We start from the raw sequence: 17,962 nt of genomic DNA on the forward strand, positions 1-17,962 counted from the left end.
AGCGCCACCTTTTGCTGCGATTACAGCTGTAAGTCGATTGGGGTATGTCTCTATCAGTTTTGCACATCGAGAGACTGACATTTTTTCCCATTCCTCCTTGCAAAACAGCTCGAGCTCAGTGAGGTTGGATGGAGAGCATTTGTGAACAGCAGTTTTCAGTTCTTTCCACAGATTCTCGATTGGATTCAGGTCTGGACTTTGACTTGGCCATTCTAACACCTGGATATGTTTATTTTTGAACCATTCCATTGTAGATTTTGCTTTATGTTTTGGATCATTGTCTTATTGGAAGACAAATCTCCGTCCCAGTCTCAGGTCTTTTGCAGACTCCATCTGGTTTTCTTCCAGAATGGTCCTGTATTTGGCTCCATCCATCTTCCCATCAATTTTAACCATCTTCCCTTTCCCTGCTGAAGAAAAGCCGTCCCAAACCATGATGCTGCCACCACCATGTTTGACAGTGGGGATGGTGTGTTCAGGGTGATGGGCTGTGTTGCTTCTACGCCAAACATAACATTTTGCATTGTTGCCAAAAAGTTCAATTTTGGTTTCATCTGACCAGAGCACCTTGTTCCACATGTTTGGTGTGTCTCCCAGGTGGCTTGTGGCAAACTTTAAACGACACTTTTTATGGATATCTTTAATAAATGGCTTTCTTCTTGCCACTCTTCCATGAAGGCCAGATTTGTGCAATATACGACTGATTGTTGTCCTATGGACAGAGTCTCCCACCTCAGCTGTAGATCTCTGCAGTTCATCCAGAGTGATCATGGGCCTCTTGGCTGCATCTCTGATCAGTCTTCTCCTTGTATGAGCTGAAAGTTTAGAGGGATGGCCAGGTCTTGGTAGATTTGCAGTGGTCTGATACTCCTTCCATTTCAATATTATCGCTTGCACAGTGCTCCTTGGGATGTTTAAAGCTTGGGAAATCTTTTTGTATCCAAATCCGGCTTTAAACTTCTTCACAACAGTATCTCGGACCTGCCTGGTGTGTTCCTTGTTCTTCATGATGCTCTCTGCGCTTTTAACGGACCTCTGAGACTATCACAGTGCAGGTGCATTTATACGGAGACTTGATTACACACAGGTGGATTGTATTTATCATCATTAGTCATTTAGGTCAACATTGGATCATTCAGAGATCCTCACTGAACTTCTGGAGAGAGTTTGCTACACTGAAAGTAAAGGGGCTGAATAATTTTGCACGCCCAATTTTTCAGTTTTTGATTTGTTAAAAATGTTTGAAATATCCAATAAATGTCGTTCCACTTCATGATTGTGTCCCACTTGTTGTTGATTCTTCACAAAAAAATACAGTTTTATATCTTTATGTTTGAAGCCTGAAATGTGGCAAAAGGTCGCAAAGTTCAAGGGGGCCGAATACTTTCGCAAGGCACTGTATATCTTCATGTACATATTCTTTATCCCTTACACTTGTGTGTATAAGGTAGTAGTTTTGGAATTGTTAGTTAGATTACTCGTTGGTTATTACTGCATTGTCGGAACTAGAAGCACAAGCATTTCGCAACACTCGCATTAACATCTGCTAACCATGTGTATGTGACAAATAAATGTGATTTGATTTGATTTTTGATTTGATTTTGAATAAAAAGTACATGTTTTATTTAGGAATGTAGTGGATAAAAGTACAAATTATTTAAAAACATATGATTTTTTTCCCACCTTGATTTAACCAGTTAAGCTAGTTGATTACAAGTTCTCATTTACAACTGCAACCTGGCCAAGATAAAGCAAAGCAGTGCGACACAAACAACAACACAGTGTTACAAGCGTACAGTCAATAACAAGCGTACAGTCAATAACACAATAGAAAAAAAGAAAAGTCTATATACAGTGTGTGCAAATGACAAGAGAAGGTAAGGCAATAAATAGGCCATAGTAGTGAAGTAATTACAATGTAGCTAATAACACTGGGGTGATAGATGAGCAGATGGTGATGTGCAAGTAGAACTGTAGTACTGGTGTGCAAAAGAGCAGAAAAGTAAATAAAAACAATATGGGGATGAGGTAGGTAGATTGGGTGTGCTATTTACAGATGGGCTATGTACAGCTGCAGCAATCGGTTAGTTGCTCAGTTAGCTGATGCTTAAAGTTAGTGAGGGAAATATAAGTCTCCAGCTTCAGCGATTTTTGCAATTTCTCTCAGTCATTGGCACCAGACGACTGGAAGGAAAGGCAGCCAAAGGAGGTGTTGGCTTTGGGAATGACCAGTGAGATATACCTGCTGGAGCATGTGCTACGGGTGGGTGTTGTTATCGTGACCAGTGAGCTGAGATAAGGTGGGGCTTTACCTAGCATGGACTTACGGATATATAGCAAGGGCCAGCCGACTAGAGCATACATGTCGCAGTGGTGGGTGGTATAAGGGGCTTTGGTGACAAAACGGATGGCACTGTGATAGACTGCATCCAGTTTGCTGAGTAGAGTATTGGAAGCTATTTTGTTAATGACATCGCAGAAGTCGAGGATCGGTAGGATAGTTTTACAAGGGTATGTTTGGCGGCGAGTGAAAGATGCTCTGTTGCGAAATAGGAAACCATTTCTAGATTTAATTTTGTCTTGGAGATGTTTAATATGAATATGTAAGGAGAGTTTACAGTCTAGCCAGACGCCTAGGTATTTGTAGTTGTCCACATATTCTAAGTAAGAACCGTCCAGAGTAGTGATGCTAGTCAGGTGGGCGGATGCAGGCAGCGAATGGTTGAAAAGCATGCTTTTGGTTTTACTAGCATTTAAGAGCAGTTGGAGGCCACAGAAGGAATAGTAAAGTAAAGTACAGATACCCCCCCAAAAATTATTTTTACTTAAGTACTTTACACCACTGTGTGCTTGTAATAGTTTGTATGCCAAACCTTTCGGACGCTACAGACGATTTTGTGAGAAGACTGATTTTCGGGATGTCTCATGGTCTGATATGATATGAATTGTGGACAAGAAGCTAGGGTTAGGGTTAGGTTTAGTGCTAGGGCTGATCTGAATTGTGGACAAGAAGCTAGGGTTAGGGTTAGGTTTAGTGCTAGGGCTGATCTGAGTTGTGGACAAGAAGCTAGGGTTAGGGTTAGGTTTAGTGCTAGGGCTGATCTGAGTTGTGGACAAGAAGCTAGGGTTAGGTTTAGTGCTAGGGCTGATCTGAGATGTGGACAAGAAGCTAGGGTTAGGGTTAGGTTTAGTGCTAGGGCTGATCTGAGTTGTGGACAAGAAGCTAGGGTTAGGGTTAGGTTTAGTGCTAGGGCTGATCTGAGATGTGGACAAGAAGCTAGGGTTAGGGTTAGTGCTGGCTTTTATCTGAGTTGTGGACAAGAAGCTAGAGTTAGGGATAGGTTTAGTGCTGGCTTTGATCTGAGTTGTGGACAAGAAGCTAGAGTTAGGGTTAGGTTTAGTGCTGGCTTTGATCTGAGTTGTGGACAAGAAGCTAGGGTTAGGGTTAGGTTTAGTGCTGGGGTTGATCTGAGTTGTGGACAAGAAGCTAGGGTTAGGGTTGCAAAATCCCAACATTGTGGTTCTAAATGCTTTGATCTGACTGGGACTACTGGAACAAAACCCGATTGCAAGGCTGTCACAGGTCGGAAACAATGGACTTTGACTGCTTGACTTATTGTTGCTGAGTGCCTCTGTGCTTCTCTGTGCTATTAAACTTCATTTCAACCACAGAAACTAAACGAAAAAATCAGTGTTGAATCTTGGTCAGGGTGTCTGAGTAATTGGCCTCTCATTCACCTTTAAGGGAGCTAGAGCTAATCCTCTCCTCGGTGAAAGGGAAACGAGACAGAAAGAACACTATTCATCTCATTATGGCCATGTGCTTTGTTACCATGGAATCCCTGACCCATCCCCATGACGACACTGTACCCCTCCTACCCATTATTACTGTGAGTGTTCTAGACTGTCCTCTGGTTGACTTGTCGCTGGTTGACACAGAGTGGGTCATGATGAGTCAGGACAGGAGTGTGTTTGCTGTTCATTATCCCTAATACTCAGGTCCTCAATGCAAAAGAAACTGTCAACATTAGAGATACATCAAATCAAATCAAATCAAATTTATTTATATAGCCCTTCGTACATCAGTTGATATCTCAAAGTGCTGTACAGAAACCCAGCCTAAAACCCCAAACAGCAAGCAATGCAGGTGTAGAAGCACGGTGGCTAGGAAAAACTCCCTAGAAAGGCCAATACCTAGGAAGAAACCTAGAGAGGAACCAGGCTATGTGGGGTGGCCAGTACTCTTCTGGCTGTGCCGGGTGGAGATTATAACAGAACATGGCCAAGATGTTCAAATGTTCATAAATGACCAGCATGGTCGAATAATAATAAGGCAGAACAGTTGAAACTGGAGCAGCAGCACAGTCAGGTGGAAGTTGAAACTGGAGCAGCAGCATGGCCAGGTGGACTGGGGACAGCAAGGAGTCATCATGTCAGGTAGTCCTGGGGCATGGTCCTAGGGCTCAGGTCAGTTGAAACTGGAACAGCAGCATGGCCAGGTGGACTGGGGACAGCAAGGAGTCATCATGTCAGGTAGTCCTGCGGCATGGTCCTAGGGCTCAGGTCCTCCGAGAGAGAGAAAGAAAGAGAGAAGGAGAGAATTAGAGAACGCACACTTAGATTCACACAGGACACCGAATAGGACAGGAGAAGTACTCCAGATATAACAAACTGACCCCAGCCCCCCGACACATAAACTACTGCAGCATAAATACTGGAGGCTGAGACAAGAGGGGTCAGGAGACACTGTGGCCCCATCCGAGGACACCCGAGGACACATGAAATGCTTAAGGATTATAATGAAAAACTCCCCATCAAAAAATACACATTCATTAAAATGATTGAGCATTCAATGTACATTTCATCTCCAATATATAATGAAGTCTTTTGAACAAGCATGGAACAATGCAACACTAAATTTACTAATTTACTAACACTAAACACTAAATTTAAATAGTTGTGTATCCTAATAATTCAGTTTGCCCTTGACACAGTGCCAGAAGGGACTGTCCAATACTGTGTATTGTTTCCTGGTTGTTTCAGACATTGTCAAGGTATGTGTCCGTGGCAGCAGGGTGTGATTGTGGGTTGGCTGTTGTGTTAATTGGACACAGTAGCCTCGTCTGACATCTGAAGAAAGAGATGGGTTGATTGAGACCGTTCAAGCAGTACATGATAGAGTGCTGGGAGCCATAGGGTTGTATGAGGTCAGGGTGTGAATCTCCTACCAGTTTAATAACTGCACACAAACGTAGCTCCTACTGATGCCTCCATCTCTCTGTCTTATTCTGAAAATAGGAATCATATGTATTCTATTTTTACACTAGCTAACTGACTACAAGAGACTTTGCTGGCTGCATCAGTGTCACTGTTAAAATACTAGAGACGCATTTGCTAGATTGAACAGTAATTACCACCACATTGATACACTAGCAGGGCAGAGGGAAGATATAAAAAGAACCCACATACTGTTAAAGCCCTCCGCCAATTATAAAAGGTGCAGCAAAATGCTTATGTGCTAGCTGCCTCAACAATGCAGTACATTAATCAATATCAATAATAATAATAATGAAAAGTCAAAAATAACAAGTAGTAGAAGTAATAGAAGAGGTAGTATGCATAGTAATAATGGACTGTATAAATAATCTATTTAGAAATATAAAGTGGGTAGTGGAATCAATGGTATATATTCGAACAGCAGAGTTGACTGTGCGTGTGTGTAGGAGTTCTGAGAGTGTGTGTGCTTGCAGTGGTAGAAAAAGTACTCAATTATCGTACTTGAGTAAAAGTAAAGATACATGAATAGAAAATTACTCACTTAAAAGTCACCCAGTAAGATACTACTTGAGAAAAAGTCCTAAAGTATCTGGTTTTAAATCTCTTTAAGTACAGTTGTGGAAAAAGTACAAAATTGTCATACTTTAGTAAAAGTATAAACTTAAAGTAAATGCTATACATAAAATGTCTGATATTAAAGCTGCAATGTGTAACTTTTTGGGTGACTTAACCAAATTCACAGAGACATGAGAGTTATAGATTTGTAATTCTCAATGAAAGCAGGTCTAAGAAGCAGTAGATCTGTTCTATGTGAGCTATTTCTATGCTTCCAGTTCTTACTTTTGGTTTTGTATACCAGCTTCAAACAGCTGAAAATACAATATTTTTGGTTATGGAAAATATATTTTGCAGCAGTTTAGATGGTATAATGATTCTCTACACTATACTTACTGGTTTTGTCACATAAACTGAAATTAGACGAACTATTAGAATTTTAGCAACCAGTAAATGCATACTGCATCTTTAAGCAAACCAGATTGCACAATTTTCCTTTATTTTTTAATTGACTTACAGACAGACAGGGTCACACTCCTGCACTCAGACATCATTTACTAATACAGTATTTGTGTTTAGTGAGTCCGCCAGATCAGAGGTAGTAGGGATGACAACGCGTTATTTTGATAGGTGCGTGAATTGGACTACATTGCTCTCCTGTCTAAGGATTCTAAATGTAACTAGTACTTTTAGGTGTCACGGAAGTTATATGGGAGTAAAAAGCACATACAGTGCATTCGGAAAGTATTCAGACCCCTCGACTTTTCCACATTTAGTTACGTTACAGCCTTTTCAAAAATTGATGAATTAAATGTGTCACACCCTGACCTTAGAGATTCTTATCATTCTCTATGTTTAGTTAGGTCAGGGTGTGACTCGGGTGGGAAAATCTGTTTTCTATTTCTTTGAGTATGGTTCCCAATCAGAGGCAACTGTCTATCGTTGTCTCTGATTGGGGATCATATATAAGTTGCCATTTTCCTTTTGGGTTTTGTGGCATCTTGTTTTCTGTATAGTTTATTTTCCCTTACAGAACTGTGCACTTTCATTTTTGTCGTTGTTATTTTGCTTTTGGTGTCATCAATAAAAAGTATGATGTATGCCTACAACGCTGCACCTTTGTCCGGTCATTCCACAAATGAGAGCCATAACAAAATGATTGTTTTTCCTCATAAATCTACACACAATACCCCATAATGGGAAAGCGAAAAGTTCTTAGAAATGTTTGCAAATGTATTAAAAAGGAACAACAGAAACACCTTCTTATATAAGTATTCAGACCTTTTGCTATGAGACTCAACATTTTGCACTGGTGCATGCTGTTTTCATTGATCATCCTTGAGATGTTTCTACAACTTGATTTGAGTCCACCTGTGGTAAATTCAATTGACTGGACATGATTTGGAAATGCACACACCTGTCTATATAAGGTCCCACAGTTGACAGTGCATGTCAGAGCAAAAACCAAGCCATGAGATCAAAATAATTGTTCGTAGTGCTCTGAGACAGGATTGTGTCAAGGCACAGATCTGGGAAGGGTAGGAAAATATTTCAGCAGCATTGAAGGTCCCCAAGAACACAGTGGCCTCTATTATTCTTAAATGAAAGAAGTTTAGAATCACCAAGACTCTTCCTAGAGCTGGACGCCCAGCCAAACTGAGCAATAAGGGGAGAAGGGCCTAGGTCAGGGAGATGACAGAGCTCCAGAGTACTCTGACAGAGCTCCAGAGTTCCTCTGTGGAGATGGGAGAGCCTTCCAGAAGGACAACCATCTCTGCAGCACTTCACCAATCAAGCCTTTATGGTAGAGGGGTCAGACGGAAGCCACTCCTCAGTAAAAGGCACACGACAGCCTGCTTAGAGTTTGCCAAAAGGCACCTAAAGGACTCTCAGACCACGAGAAACAACCAGGTATCAAGGTAAGACCCTAGTGCAGACGGTGAGAAGTAACCATGTTTATTGTAACAACAGAGGCACGCAAACGACAGTTCAAGGCAGGCAGGGGTCGATAATCCAGAGTAGGAGCAAAGGCACAGGACGGCAGGCAGGCTCGGGTCAGGGACAGGCCGAGTGGTCAGGCGGGCGGGTATAGGGTCAGGACAGGCAAGGGTCAAAAACCAGGACAACGAGGAAAAGAGAAGCTGGGAAAAGACAGGAGCTGACAGGACAAACACTGGTAAGCTTGGCAAACAAGACAAACTTGCACAGACAGACAGAAAACACAGGTATTTTTGCTCTCTAAATACCCAGAGGATAAGTGGGGAAGATGGGCGACACCGGGAGGGGGTGGAGACAAACACACGGACAGATGAAACAGATCAGGGCGTGACAGAAACAAGATTCTCTAGTCTGATGAAATCAATATTGAACTCTTTGGCCTGAATGCCAAGCTTCACATCTAGAGAAACGTGGCACTATCCCTACGGTGAAGCATGGTAGTGGCAGCATCATGATGTGGGGCTGTGTTTCTGCGGTAGGGACTGGGAGACTAGTCAGGATCGAGGGGAAAGATGAACGCAGCAAAGTACAGCCTGGCTCCCCCGTCCTCCATCCTGCAGCCAAGCTAATGCCATGCATCCAGGGAAAGGGAGAAACACCCAGAACAAAAGCTCAGTCTTTATCTGCTCTTTGTATGCTTAACACTGCTAAAATAGTAGCTGATAGAAGGGGCGTATAGAGTTGCATCTGAGTGTTTCTTTGTTTACTCACAATGAGAGGTGAAAAAATATGTGTGGTTCTGGTGTCCAGGTGCCCTCTGACAATTAACTAAGATCAGTTTTGCAGATCTCCAGGCATAATGGTTAAGGTTAGTGATATGGGAAGGTACACTGATCCTAGATCTGTGTCCCCTAGCAGGACTAACAGGAAAACAGATAAATCAAACATGGTTGATATGCACTATTATACACAAACCTTATTATGCATTCATGACCTCATGCTATAGTTGGGTAAATATGGCATGTATTATGCATGAGGTACACACAGCCTGACAGTGTAAATATAAATATATAAATCAACATTTAAATATAAATGTGAACACATTAACTTTAGTATGTACACAGTGCTGATCGTTTGGATTTCCTGACAGTGTCCTAGGTAAAGTATGTAGATGTCAGGGTTGTAGTAAAGTATCAGTCAATACCATATAGAAGATCACAGAGAAGGGGGATTGAAAGGAGACTTTGTACTGTCAATGTTAGAGCTGCAAGGACTCTTTCAAGACAAACCCCATTCTTTTTAGCCCCACGTTCCATAAACAAAGACGTTCTGTCACTCATCCTCTCTGTAAGAGCCTATACTGTAAACACGGTCTCGACAGCTAGGATATAAGCTGTAGGCTACTATATCTATCTAGTACAGGATGTTTGCCATGAAATGAATAGTAATTGCTCTCTAAATGTTTACTCTATGATAAGTGACCAAATGCTAACCCATTGGCCATGTCCAATCTTTCTAATATTTGTGCGGAACAAATCACATGAACTCGTTCAGATTACCATTAAGCTTATTATGACACTCTACACTGTTTTCTCAGTTGGTCAAATGCCACTGATGATTTGCTCACGTTGGTGCTGTCAATTCTAGCAGTGGGCATTGAGTCTAAAGGGGCAATTTGCTATAAGGTATTCTATTTTACTCTGTTCTATTCTAGCCGTAGCCTTCTGTATTAGAGAGAAATGGTATTAACCTTCTTGACCGGAAAAAATAATATACAAAAAATATGTTTGAGGCTTTAGGCCAGAAGCACTATCAGTAAGACTTTAAGATGACTTTCTGTAAATCTCTGAATTGCTGTGAATTGCCCATAAGGTTAGACAAGAGCATGGCACAAGACAATTTCCTCTTTTGATTTACTTACTTACTTATTCATCTATTTATATAGGTATTTGTGCTGAATGAAGAGGAGAGGAATCCTGACTTCCAAGTCCCGTATCAAACATATTACAGAATTATTAAAATGGCAATAAGCCATCTCCTTAATGGCCTAATTCAAAGCAAATGAAATCAAAGGACGAAGCATCTACTAAATGTATGATTGCTTTGATAGCATAATGTGTTGTTTTTGTCACAGCAGACCATAGACAAGACAAACTATTCTTCACAGACATTAAAGAAGATAAATGATCTGGTCAAAAGCGGCATTGTTTCAAATAAACTATTAATATAACTTTGGAGTGTGACTGAACATTTCATAATTCATGTCCCAGTTGCAAAGGTTTTAGAAGAGACATCACATTAAAATGTTGACAGGGTAATGATGTGCTTTCAAACACATCGATGAACCGGCCAAGGTGCTAAGACATCCAAGACATCATTCATATCACTGTTAACACCGACACTAGCAGAAAATCAACTGTGTGTGTGTGTGAGTGTGTGCCTTCCTGCCTTCCTGCCAGGTGCGTGTGCCTACAGTACGTACATGCATGCACTTTAGTATGTGTAAATCAATGACTTAAAGAAGATTCAGCAATGTGTCTGTCTGTGTGTATCCATTTCCCTGACCCTCTCCCGTGTGGACCTTCCTCCCTAAGCATGCAGTCAAACATCATGATTTAACAACAACACTCTCTGTTAATCAGGATTCATTTCAATAAATGTAACTGCTGCGTGGTTGTGAGCAGCCACCTCTCCCCTCGTGCCCGCTGTATGCACTCAGCCTGGGTTCAGTGTGTGTGTTTGTGTGTGCCCGCTGTATGCACTCAGCCTGGGTTCAGTGTGTGTGTTTGTGTGTGCCCGCTGTATGCACTCAGCCTGGGTTCAGTGTGTGTGTTTGTGTGTGCCCGCTGTATGCACTCAGCCTGGGTTCAGTGTGTGTGTGTTTGTGTGTGCCCGCTGTATGCACTCAGCCTGGGTTCAGTGTGTGTGTTTGTGTGTGCCCGCTGTATGCACTCAGCCTGGGTTCAGTGTGTGTGTTTGTGTGTGCCCGCTGTATGCACTCAGCCTGGGTTCAGTGTGTGTGTTTGTGTGTGCCCGCTGTATGCACTCAGCCTGGGTTCAGTGTGTGTGTTTGTGTGTGCCCGCTGTATGCACTCAGCCTGGGTTCAGTGTGTGTGTTTGTGTGTGCCCGCTGTATGCACTCAGCCTGGGTTCAGTGTGTGTGTTTGTGTGTGCCCGCTGTATGCACTCAGCCTGGGTTCAGTGTGTGTGTGTTTGTGTGTGCCCGCTGTATGCACTCAGCCTGGGTTCAGTGTGTGTGTTTGTGTGTGCCTGCTGTGTGCACTCAGCCTGGGTTCAGTGTTTGTGTTTGTGTGTGCCCGCTGTATGCACTCAGCCTGGGTTCAGTGTGTGTGTTTGTGTGTGCCCGCTGTGTGCACCCAACTTTCCATTCTGGGGGGGGGGGGGAATTATCGCTTTGATGTTCCCCCGCGCTGCCTGCCACCGGTGCCCCTATAAGCTAGCACTAGGCTGACGCAAGATATGCTACCCTACACTCAGCATAGTTCAGAGCAACACTGGGCTGACGCAAGCTAACGCTACATAACACAAGCTAGCGTTGCTCTACTTACATTGATCACACCCCGGGGATATGAGCACACAGAACAAAACACACTCTTTATTTAAGGAGATACGAGTCTAAAATTAACATGATGATAATGATGATGATTAACCAGGCTTCCAACAGTATAGCCAAGGGGGAATGTTGAATCAAAGAGAGAGGGTGAGGAGAAATGGAGAGGAGGGATTGGAGGTAAGAGAGGAGTGGTGATGGGAAGAGAAGGACAGGGAGAGGGGTGGGACAATTGGGTAGTAGGAGAAGCAGGATAGAAAAGTGGTGGATGAGAAGGGGAGAAAGAAAGAGAAAGCTCCTGTTTGTGGATTATTGCGTTCAACACGGACACACACACACACACACACACACACACACACACACATCCTGAACTCAGATTCAACTTCACGGGGCTTAATCAGAAACCTGATTCTCTTTCAGGCGTGTGGGCGTCACCATAACAGTCTCAGAGAGAGACGGGTGAGAAGGGGGCGGTAGATGCTTTTTGGGCTAATGTTCTACCTTCCTCCGTTCTAATTTCCTCTCTTCTCCTCTCCTCTCCTCTATTCTCCCATCTACTCCTCTCTTCTCTCGTCCTCTTCTTTCCTTTCTTCTCCTATCCCATTCACGCCTCTGTTCTCCTCCGTTCCTCTCCTCTCCCATCCTCTTCCCTCCTCTCCTCTCCCATCATCTCCTCTCTTCTCTCGTCCTCTTCTTTCCTTTCTTCTCCTATCCCATTCACGCCTCTGTTCTCCTCCGTTCCTCTCCTCTCCCATCCTCTTCCCTCCTCTCCTCTCCCATCATCTCCTCTCTTCTCTCGTCCTCTTCTTTCCTTTCTTCTCCTATCCCATTCACGCCTCTGTTCTCCTCCGTTCCTCTCCTCTCCCATCCTCTTCCCTCCTCTCCTCTCCCATCATCTCCTCTCTTCTCTCGTCCTCTTCTTTCATTTCTTCTCCTATCCCATTCACGCCTCTGTTCTCCTCCGTTCCTCTCCTCTCCCATCCTCTTCCCTCATCTCCTCTCCCATCATCTCCTCTTCTCTCCTCCTGAAACTTTAGGCACATGCTCGTAACTCAGCCTTTCACATACATCATGTTTTAATGTAAATTGGAGATTTGCAAATGATGTACAGATTTAGAGTTAGGATTTGTCCCCTACTGAATGCATTAGATAGGGACTGTTCATGTGCACAGAATAGTGTCACTAAGCTACAATTAGAGATGAAGGAAGGAGGGGACAGGAGCTTAAGTAGAAACAGGCCATGGTGCTGCAATATGGTAGATAAAGAGTATTGTGTAGGTGGCTGTTGACAAGGAGCAGCAAACCTCTGACTTCCACCTCCGTGACTTGAAGAACACGTCAAAGAGCATAAAGAAGAAGCGTGACAAAATTCCTGTCTGGCTTTAAGTCACTGAGCTATTAATGAGGAGGGGGAAAAAACACATGTTCTTTATCTCTCTACCAACCCCTTTACATGAGAACTGGCACATTTGGGCAGAAACTATCTAATGAAAGAAAACGAAAGCAGAGCAATCAACAACAACTAAATACACCTGGACGAATCAGATCTTTTTCCTCAGTATGTCAGAGAAAGTGTTGTGTGTGTGAATGCGTGTGTATGTTTATGGAACGTCCCAGTTTAACGGTAGATCTTGCCAATGGTTAGTGTTCCCAGCATGCAATTGCTCCCCTGTTGCTATATTAAGAGATAAGGAGAGAGCTTGATATTAACTGTACTTTTGTTGTCAACAATCTACACAAAATACTCTGTGGATGGAAAATTCTAACATTTAAAAAATACAGTATGTCTGGTAAAAATATACGGTATCTTGACTTGATAAGTATTCAACCACCTGAGTCAAAACATGTTAGAATCACCTTTGGCAGAAATTACAGCTGTGAGTCTACCTGGGTAAGTCTCTAAGAGCTTTGCACACCTGGATTGTACAATATTGGCTCATTATTCTTTGTTCGACAGCCATTGTCAAGTCTTGCCATAGATTGTCAAACCTATTTAAGTAAAAACATAGGCCACTCAGGAACATTCAATGTCCTCTTTATAAGCAACTCCAGTGTATATTTGACCTTGTGTTTTAGGCTATTGTGCTGCGGAAAGGTGCATTTTTCTCCCAGTCTATGTTGGAAATCAGACTGAACCAGGCTTTCCTCTAGGATTTTGCATTTCCTAGATTTTATAGATGCTGTCTGTCTGGTAGATGCAATACAAGTCTGTCAATCTGGTAGATGCTATACAAATATGTCTGTCTGGTAGATGCTATACATGTCTGTCTGTCTGTCTGTCTGTCTGTCTGTCTGTCTGTCTGTCTGTCTGTCTGTCTGTCTGTCTGTCTGTCTGTCTGTCTGTCTGTCTGTCTGTCTGTCTGTCTGTCTGTCTGTCTGTCTGTCTGTCTGTCTGTCTGTCTGTCTGTCTGTCTGTCTGTCTGTCTGTCTGTCTGTCTGTCTGTCTGTCTGTCTGTCTGTCTGTCTGTCTGTCTGTCTGTCTGTCTGTCTGTCTGTCTGTCTGTCTGGTGGATGCTATACAAGTCTGTCTTTCCTGTAGATGCTATACAAGTCTATCTGTCTGGTAGATGAAATTCAAGTCTGTCTGTCTGGTAGATGCTATGCAAGTCTGTCTGTCTATCTGGTAGATGCTATACAAGTCTGTCTGTCTGGTAGATGATATTCAAGTCTGTCTGTCTGGTAGATGCTATGCAAGTCTGTCTGTCTATCTGGTAGATGCTATACAAGTCTGTCTGTCTGGTAGATGATATTCAAGTCTGTCTGTCTGGTAGATGCTATACAAGTCTGTCTGTAAGGTAGATGCTATACAGGTCTGTCTGTCTGGTAGCTGGTTTCCCCTGTGTGTGAGTATGTCTGTAAGCCCGTGGGTTTTTTATTCAAGTCTATCTGTTTTGTAGCTGCTTATCTCTGTATGTCTGCGTTGCTGTGTTTGATGAGTAGGTGTGTGTGTCGATTAGATGGGTCTGTCTGGAGATAGCTGTACTCGATGTCCCCTATCCCCTGTCTCTTCTCTGTGTGCTTCAATCTCCAGACGTAGGCAAGGCCAATCTTGTTAAGTGAGACTCAGTGGCTCTAAATATTTGCTAAACACTAACTTTTCAGGGGCTGATAGGCTGTCAAAGGTTCAGTCGTATCAAACTACAACACAATTAAACGTTCTATGCTGTGCATCCACCTTACAGATCCTTCTCGATGAGTCATGAAGCCAGGATCCCAGCCACCACATTCAGCAATGTGTGTGTGTGTGTGTGTGGCCTCACATTTTAGCCTGGGGTGTCTCCAGGGTGTTGGGTTGTAGAGCGCTGCACGCATACCTAGACCCAGCCTCACACACTCTCACAGAACACTTTACCTGACTGCTAGTACCACATAGACACAATGACCCAGCATCACTATTTAAGAACCATACCAGTCTCGCGACAACTCCCTCTTCATGCTTTTCCACCTTCTCCTCCTCCCATTCCATCCTGTCATCCTCCACTCTCCTGTTGAAAATGCGACTATCCCAATTCAAAAATAAATGGATCCTTGTGTGTGTGTGTGTGTGTGTGTGTGTGTGTGTGTGTGTGTGTGTGTGTGTGTGTGTGTGTGTGTGTGTGTGTGTGTTTGAGTGAGCGTGTGTGTGTGTGTGTTTGAGTGAGCGTGTGTGTGTGTGTGTGTGTGTGTGTTTGAGTGAGCGTGTGTGTGTGTTTGAGTGAGCGTGTCTGTGTGTTTGAGTGAGCGTGTCTGTGTGTTTATGAGTGTGTGTGTTTGGGTTCTGGTCATGTCTGGCGTGATTGGCTGGTGTATCATTCCGTGACTGGGCCTTGCATCAGACCAGCAGAGAGCGAGGGGTGAGAGGGAGAGAGAGGGGGGAGAGAGCTGGGTTAACGGGTGAGGCAGGGAGAGAGCACTCATGAATGAAACATAGAGGGTAATGAAACGTGTAGCTTAACACTCAGACACACACACACACACTATCAGACTCAGCCCAAACACCAACACATGCAAATATACTGACAGAATTCTCACAGCAGAATCAAATGGACGATGGTAGAGAGTAGAAATATCAACAAAGTACTAGGATTGCCACCCCTCCCCCATTAGAATATACGGCGCATAATGTCTGCCAATGACAACCATTAAAGAGTCAAGGAGTGCATACTGTGTAGGTCATAGGGCCATGGGCAGTGGTGCAGAGGTGACATGGCAGGTTATAGCAGGTTGTAGTCTAATTCTAATTAGGTCTGTTTATTGGGTAAATAAGCTAACACTAATTGGAGGTCAGGGACATTTCAGGAAATCTCAACCACTGGCATCTGCTGCACACACACACACACCCTCTCTCTCTTTCTCTCAAAACAAAATCAATCACACACACACCCTCTCTTTCTCTCAAAACAAAATCAACCACAAAAGCACACAAACACAGACAATTGGATACAACCCCCCCCTCCACACACACACACACACACACACACACACACACACACACACACACACACACACACACACACACACACACACACACACACACACACACACACACACACACACACACACACACACACACACACACACACAGTCTGTAGACAATAGCAAGGATTGTCTAGGATGGATTGTTTCATGACAAGGATTCTGCTGCATAAATGAAGTGGCCACATTACTGGGAGTGTTATCATGATTTTAACAGTACTGCATTTAGGTAAATGTTCAACTTGCCATGTTGTGTTGACATCACAAACACAGTTATAACGGTCACCCATCTTTGAGTGTGTGTTTGTGTGTCTGTGTGTGTGCATGCATCCACATGTGGCATGTCTGTCTATAAAGAGTCACTCCTGTCACTCTCCCTACTACGGACTAGACGCTGACCGGGAGGGAAACATGCAGACAGATGTTCGAAGGGGAAAATCATCAAGCACAGAGAAGCCCAGCAGGATAAAAAGACACAATAGCTTTCACTTTTCTCCCGGCTGCTAAGAGCAGGATTAGGGCTTCTTACCACAGAACAATGGGCAGACTGTTGTGCTGATAACGAGGTGTTAATCAGCAATGCTTTCTCCCTCTCTTTCTCCTTCCCCTTCCGGCACTGGAGGCTCAAATCTGCTTTGTGCTCCTCTTAACTCCTAAAATAGGAGAATGGATGATGGATTTGGTCCCTTTATTGAATGTCCTAACTGTCAAAACAAAATGTAATAGCGGTAATCAGGAATTCAACACCACTGAAATGGACAGCGACACAATTCGGTTCAGCACAAGTTCAGGACCTGGACAGTGTGGACAGTGACCGTCTCACAAGACTGGACAGGGAGTACACTGCAACTAAAATAGAACTCTTCATTGTATCTACAGTCACAACATGTCTGTATTTTTGTAATTTCTGTCTTTTTTTGGTAAAGTCCAGTATAACAGCAGACCAAGCTGCTCTCATCTCCTCCTTCTATCTTCATGCCTCACTGGTCTAACACTGTCTGGAGCACTTCAAGTGTGTGTATATGTATGTATGTGTGCGTGCGTGTGCGTGTGTGTGTGCGTGCATGCGTGTGTGTGTGCTGAAGGGGGGTAGGTAGGTAGGTGTGATAACCAACACTCAGAAATGATAGGTTAGCCCTGGAGAGGACTTGACACGCAATATCTCCCTCCTCAGAGCGACAGGCACACACACAACCACACACACAGCTGCCATGATGAAGGGTAGGTAACCACCACCAAGGGCTTTGAGAGACGCCAGAGAAGGAGATAGATCTGTGTGTGTATGTGACTGAAACACACAGACGTCTTACCATAGCTTGGTTAGAGTATAGGAGGAGTATACAAAGAAGACACAGACTCTAAATAGTTAACGAGGTGCAGACTTACTGATCAGGGCTTTTTTCACCACACACAGCTGGGAACAACAGGATGTAAACTCAGCAAGAGACACGAGATGAAGACAAATGCACTTTTACTGAAGACAATATGCTTTACTTTTCCAGGTTGCCAGTCTATCTCTGAAACTGAATTGTCATATGATTTAATCCGGAGACCAGGTATGCTCAGTAACATCAATGACGTGGCAGAGAGAAGTAGAAGGGCTGCAGGGCTGCAGCTGTAGGGGAGTGGGATTGGTCTATGGGACGTTTTCACAGTTGTTTTGATATCCTAGAACTTTAAAGATCAACTCACTCTGTCTACCACTCATCCCCATGCCCATCACCATCCGCATGCCCATCCCCATCACTATCCTCATCACCATCCCCATCCCCATGCCCATGCCCATCACTATCCTCATCCCCATGCCCATCACCATGTCTATCCCCATCACTATCCTCATCCCCATGCCCATCACCATCCCCATCACAATGCCCATCCCCATGCCCATCACCATCCCCATGCCCATCCCCATGCCCATCCCATCACTATCCCCACGCCCATGCCCATCCCCATGCCTGTCCCCACTCCCATGCCCATCCCATCACCATCCCCATGCCCATCACCATCCCCATGCCTGTCCCCACTCCCATGCCCATCACCATCCCCATTACTATCCCCATGCCCATCACCATCCCCATACCCATGCCCATCACCATCCCCATGCCCATCCCATCACCATCCCCATGCCCATCACCATCCCCATGCCCATCACCATGCCGATCACCA

Source organism: Oncorhynchus kisutch, linkage group LG5, assembly GCF_002021735.2.
Source record: "Oncorhynchus kisutch isolate 150728-3 linkage group LG5, Okis_V2, whole genome shotgun sequence".
In the NCBI taxonomy this organism is placed as follows: Eukaryota; Metazoa; Chordata; class Actinopteri; order Salmoniformes; family Salmonidae; genus Oncorhynchus; species Oncorhynchus kisutch.